Consider the following 6,610-nt stretch of genomic DNA (forward strand, 5'->3'; position numbering starts at 1 on the left):
ACAATTTAGTGTCTTGTTAATTAATAACTAGGAGGATAGTGTGAAAATAAGATATAAGAAAATTGGAAAGGAATGAAGGAGTTAGTTATATTATGAAGGTTTTGCACATCATAAAGACTATATTTGAAGATGTGTAGGGATTATAATCTGGGGGGGGTAGGGAGAAGACTTACTTTGAAATTCTCACAGGTAACTTTAAGTACTGGAACAGAAAAGTATCTTGAATTAAAATTGCACTGATGAATTAAAATGTACTATGCTTAGTGAAGTATAGACTAAAGTCTCATAATTCAGTATTTTAATGTCTGTGTGATGTCAACAATCAATTTATCATAAGGACTAATATTATAAGCACATAGAAGATCAAATGACATAGTTTCAGGTAGAACCTGTGTAAGGATGATAATAAAAAATAAGCCTTATTATATTCATTTAGAGCTAAGAAGTAGAGAAGCTGGCTTGAGAAAGAATTGGAGTTTGAAAGAGAGCTGAGACAGTGTCAGTTTCAAATATTGACAGTACATGGGGGAGGGGTAATGGTTTTTCTATGGCAGTTATGCTCTCTGGATGTGGCAGTTACTTCAAGGGAGTTGGCAGTTACTCTCTGGGAGATGATGAGTATTGACTCTCAGAGTGCTGGGAGCAGGTAGCCTCTTTTCTTTCTCTCCTCACTGTCTGAGGTAGAAGAAAAGGAGGTTAAAAACCTGAAGGAGATAAGTGATTTTCCTTTTCCAATCTGGGAAACACTAGTGTCTGTCCATTGCTGTTACATAAATGGTATTTATATCTAAGAAGACCAAAGAAAGACCTGGTCTTTGGTTTGGACTCTGAGGCTATTAAGTCTATTATAGACTCAGAGTCCTAACTTGGTTCTTGCTGAGGCTCAGCCAGCTAGCCTTTATTATCTTTATAACCTGGAGACAAAGTTAAGAAGTATAAGGATAATAGCATTTAGTTTATTGTGAAAATTTGGGTTAGTCAGATCAGGAAGGAACAGTGTAGCTTGAGGAAACAGAAGAAGTGGTTCCTTGTGGAACCAGAAAGTTTTATTTGGGTTTAGTTAAAATCCCTTAGCATTAGAAATCCTTTTATAACCTTATATTCTTAATAAATATTTGTTTTTATATAACAAGAGTCTCCTTAGTATCCTTGAGCCTGGCCCTGAAAAGAAGTTCACTTATGAGCTTCACCTCGCTGAAATAAACTGAAGATACATTGTAAGCCCAGCAAGCAGAGTATCAAATAATTTTATAATCAATTATCAATTCTTTTATTTATTATTTTTACACTTGTATGCATACAGCATTTAGTCTATCCATCTGTCCATCTGTCATCCTTCATTGTGATGTAAGACCTCCCCACCTTCCTATGCAAATACAAATGTCTTAGATGATATATTTCATATGATACTTTTGCTGATTCATTGTTAGTAATATGCTGAAGCTTAATTATTCCCACCATGTGTCTTCCATTGCCCTTTTAGTGAGTGTCTAGTATGAGTCCTTGGAAAAATGTGGAAATATATGGTTCCCAGCCATATATTATAGATAAAATTATTTTCCTATTAAAAAGGTACATATATGTATTTGATTTGGGGATCAATGTGCACTTAGTTGAAAGTGTTGTACCTTTTTTGAAATGCAAACTGCCTCTTTTCTTCCTATTCAGTTTTGACCTTGATTCATTATCCATCTATCTTCAGTGTCCCTCCAAAGTATATGCATTGATGAATTATCTCTTGGGATTACCCATACAAATTCAGAGAAATATTTTGAAGAAGCATGAAGGTCATGGTAAATAAAGCACTGGACTTGGCATTAGGGCAGACTTGAGTTCAAATCTAGTCATAAACACTTAATAGCTATATGACCTTGAGCAAATGATTTTATCCTATTTTTCATTTGGAAAGTAAGGATAATTGCTACTGTTTCCCACAGTTCTGAAAATAAAGGGAGATCATATTACAAATAATTTTAAATATTAAAGTGTTATATAAATGCCATCTATGATTGTTCTTATTCTTATTATTATATCAAAAACAGATGGGTGTAACAATAAATATAAAAACATATCTACTCCCTCAAAAATATTAATAACTGAGTCAGCTTCTCTCATTCACAAAAGCTGGGAAACATGGATGAATGTATAAATATGTATATATAATCAGAAGAGAAGAAATATATGTGCATATGCATACACACTACATATTTACATATACATGTCTATAGGCATAAACATATATTCACATAGGGGAAAATAGGTTGATAGGCAGAGATAGATAGATAGGTAGATAGATGGATAAATAGATAGAAAGTCTATAGACTCCTAAGAAAAAAATGAAAACAAATTTAAAAACTGCCCTAGGTTGGAGACATTCCATAATTCATTACCAACATGGTATCACATAGTTGAAAATAGAATATTTTTATTTAAATAGACTCAGAAATAAAGTGACAAGAAAAGATCAATCCATGATATTACCATTTTCTACTCTCTTATCAGTATTCATTTAATCCTTTCTATAAAGGCTCACAAATTTATATCACAGACTATAGAGAGAGAAAGAAAGAAAGAAAGAAAGAAAGAAAGAAAGAAAGAAAGAAAGAAAGAAAGAAAGAAGGAAAGAAGGAAGGAAGGAAGAAAGGAAGGAAGGAAGGAAGGAAGGAAGGAAGGAAGGAAGGAAGGAAGGAAGGAAGGAAGGAAGAAACAAAGAAAGGGAGGGAGGGAGGAAGAAAGGGAGAGAGGGAGGAAGGGAAGGAGGGAGGAAGGAAGGAAGGAAAGAAGGAAGGAAGGAAGGAAGGAAGGAAGGAAGGAGGGAAGGAAGGAGGGAGGGAAGGAAGGAGGGAAGGAAGGGAGAGAGAAAGAGAGAGAGAAAGAGAGAGAGAAAGAGAGGGGAAAGAAAGAAAGAGAAAGAAGGAAGGAAGAAAGGGAAGACAGTCTTTGGTTCTCATCTTAGACTTTGTAAAGGAAATTATGTGAAGAATACATGTCCAGAAACATGGAATTTATACAAGAAAGCAATACACATAGACTGAGTCCATATGGAGAGAGCACATGTAAGGAATCCATGTCTGTGTTACCCATTTGCCTCTTCTGGTGTCATGGTTGTCAGTTTGCTCCCTCCTATAGTTTTCTAACCTTTATCACTTCATAGCCATTTCCTAGGATCTCTTTTTCCCAGTTAATTATGTGCTGTAGTTAGAAAGTCTCTTTCTGAAAATGGCAGACTGATGGTTTCATAGAAGATTAGCAGTGAACCACTTCAGCTAGTTAGGCAGTCAACAAAACTGCCTAAAATATGTTCAGGACAAGATTAGATCTGTTTTTTTAACTACTACTTGTCTAGTCTTGATTGAGGACTAGATTGCAAGGCAATTACTTGAGTAGAGATAGAAAATTTCTTAAGATTCATATTTAACTTCAGTTTGAGAATTTGTGTACCCAAAAGTTATCTTGGTGAATCTCTCCACCCAGGGAGCAACACTAACAGCAGCAACAATAACAACAAGGAATATATGGATATTAGAATGATAACACCTACACATCTATAAAGATCTTCTTTGATTGGCATCAAATTGAGATAATTTATGCAAAGCACTTTTCAAACCTTAAAGTATTATAAATGTGAGCTATTCTTGGCATGCAAATTAATTTTGGGCAAAACAAAAGGCCAGGTGAAGCACCTGGGCCACAGTCTTTTCTTTATTATGCATATCTGCCAACAAAAAATGCTAATTATCTTTCATTTACTTTCCCCCAGCACAGAAGTGGCTTCTCTTTAGGCATTGCAAGATTATCAAAGGAGGGAGAGAACACTAATGACCAAAGGAAATCTGCAAAGGTTTCAGGGGAATTGGTTTCTGACTTGACCCTTGAAAGGAGTTTAGGAATACAAGAGGGAGAAATAAGAAGGGAATGATTACATTTCAGCCATGAAGTTCTGACCATAAAAATATGGGGAAATGGAATGCTGGGACAGGTAAAAATGCTAGTTGGTCAGATTGGCTGGAGCACAGAGAGTACTGAATGGAGTATAATGAATTCTTGGAAAAATAAAGTTCAAATTATATTTTGGAGAATTTTAAATACACTGAATTTTATACTCAATAGTAGGTAGCCACATATTTTTGAGTAGGAAAAAATACTGCCATATAGGTATTAGAAATAATATTTAGTAAGCTTTGTAAAGGATTATTTTTGGAGTAGTAGGTTGTTGTTGTAGCCCCCAGTAGTGACGATGGACCCCAGGAAAATCACAGTCATAACTTAGTCAAACACATAGCCAAGGAATCACATGAGGCTCCTAAACCCTTCCTTTCCACTCCTCCAGATTGTTCTTCCAAAAAAACCACTGATGTATGCATTCCCTGAGAAACTGGGTTAGTTGATTACCTATTGACATATTGATCTTTCAGCCTATAGAAAGCTCTGTCTAAGTTTCAGTAAGGTAAACTAAGTCATTGTACTAAAATTGTAAATCATTACTAACCATTGTCCATGTAAAAATATTACCTAATCCTTTAGCTTACATAATATTGTCCTAATTAAATACTAACTGTGATGAAATAAACTTTTCCATGATGTACCATCTGTGCCTCCTGCTGCCCTCCCAATCCCAAACTCATTCATCTCTTTCATCTTTGGACCAGGAGTAAGTCTGAAAGGTTGTCCCTTACAAGTTGTAGAGAGACTAATGAGATTATTTCAACTAGACAGAGAAAAGTGATAGGTTAGAAAATAATGGAGGGGCAAAGAGATTTCAAGTCCCATCAAGGATAAATGATAGGCCTTAGAAGAGTCATAAAGAGGGAGAAATGGAAGAAATGAAAATCATCATCTGATTCAGAACATGTCAAAGTCATTGAGGATTGGTTATGCATACTGGTGAGATCAAAGGCAAAATTGGTCATTGTGGTTGGAGTAAAGGTTTCAGTAATTAGAATTGAGAAGAGTGATGATCTTCCAGGTCCATGATTAGTACCAATGTCTGAGTTTATGGAAATGGTCTACAGTAGAGGCTTGATAGAAATTATTTGCGATGGTGTATTCTCAGAATGTTGATATAGGGAAGCACTGCTTCCCTGAGTCAACAAATAAACAAACATTACTAGTACCTACTATGTACTAAACAGTTTACTAAATGCTTTAAAAGGTTATATCCTTTGATCCTGGAAAGTAAGGGCTATTATTATCCTCCTTTTACAACTGAGAAAGCATAGGGTAAATGATGTGCCTAGGGTTACACAGTTTTTAAATGTTCTGAACCAAATCCACATTCAGTTGTTTTATTTTTTCTTTTTTAATTTCTTTTTCGGTTACAAGTAGAAATGATATTTAACAATTATTTTCTGAAATTTTAGAATTTAGATTTTCTTCCTCCCTACCTTATATACTTTCTTGAGGCAGTAAATAACCTAATATTGGTTATAGCCATACTTTCATGCAACGTATATTTCCATATTTCTCATGTTGTGATAGAAGAGATACATCATATATTAAAAAACAATCTCATGAAAGAAATAAAATATAAGATGAAATGTTTTATAATTTATAATTTTTATGATTTTTAAACACTTACCTTCTGTCTAGAATCAATATGCTGTATTAATTCCAAGGCAGAAGAGTGGTGAGGACAAGGTGATGGGAGTTAAGTGACTTGCCCAGGGTCACACAGCTAGGTCAAATTTGAACCCAGGACCTCCCATCTCTAGGCCTGGTAATCCATCTATTGAGCCACCCAGCTGCCCCCAAGAGTATATGTTTTGATCAGCACTTAGACTCCAAGAATTCCTTCTTTGACTATCGATACCATTTTTATCACAAGTTCCTTTTGGTAATGAACTCAAGTTTTTCTGACTCTATGCCTAACTCTACTGTCACTCATCTGATTGTAATAGTTCAGAGTAGGTGCATTTTTCACATGTGGCAATAGATCTGAGGCAAAGTGGGCTTGGGTGTGAGAGGGGTGGGGGTTAATATAACCATCCTCACTAGCAAGATGATAGAACTAGTATTTTAAAACAGGAGGGACCAGACCTGGGATGACCAGGTATATAAAGTAAGAAAGGACGATGTTATCTCTAGCATTCTTTCAAGCTCTGAATGTCTCTGAGACTATTGTTTTAAATGAAGCTGAGACTACATGACATTAATCAAAAACTTCCTGACCTTGATCACATACAGCTACCTAATATGCTGTTCCTTTGGCACAGTGCCTCACTGGCAAGATACAAAAACAAATTGTCCTTTTTAGCTGTTAAATGTCCTCTCTTGAGGGCTCCCTTAGTGGCTCACCTATTTCTCTCTGTTAAAACAAATATATAAACCCAAAAATAAATGACTCTGATAACTCATGATTGCCCTCTCCTGGGGTTCTTTCATTGTATAGTCTCTTTAGCTGTTTTTTTAATAATTCTAAGAATGGACCCAAATTGACCTCATTGTCCAGTGCATGCTACAGAAAGGGCTAAGTTTAAAGCTTTGCTATGCTTGAGATCAGCATCCATAAGTAAAACTGAAATAATAGACACATTTATAACATATTTTTTACTGTTTTCATTCTCTTGACTTTTTTTCCTGCAAGATCTCTCACCAGTATGTTATTTAATAT

Source organism: Monodelphis domestica, chromosome 1 (genome assembly GCF_027887165.1).
Source record: "Monodelphis domestica isolate mMonDom1 chromosome 1, mMonDom1.pri, whole genome shotgun sequence".
Lineage (NCBI taxonomy): Eukaryota > Metazoa > Chordata > Mammalia > Didelphimorphia > Didelphidae > Monodelphis > Monodelphis domestica.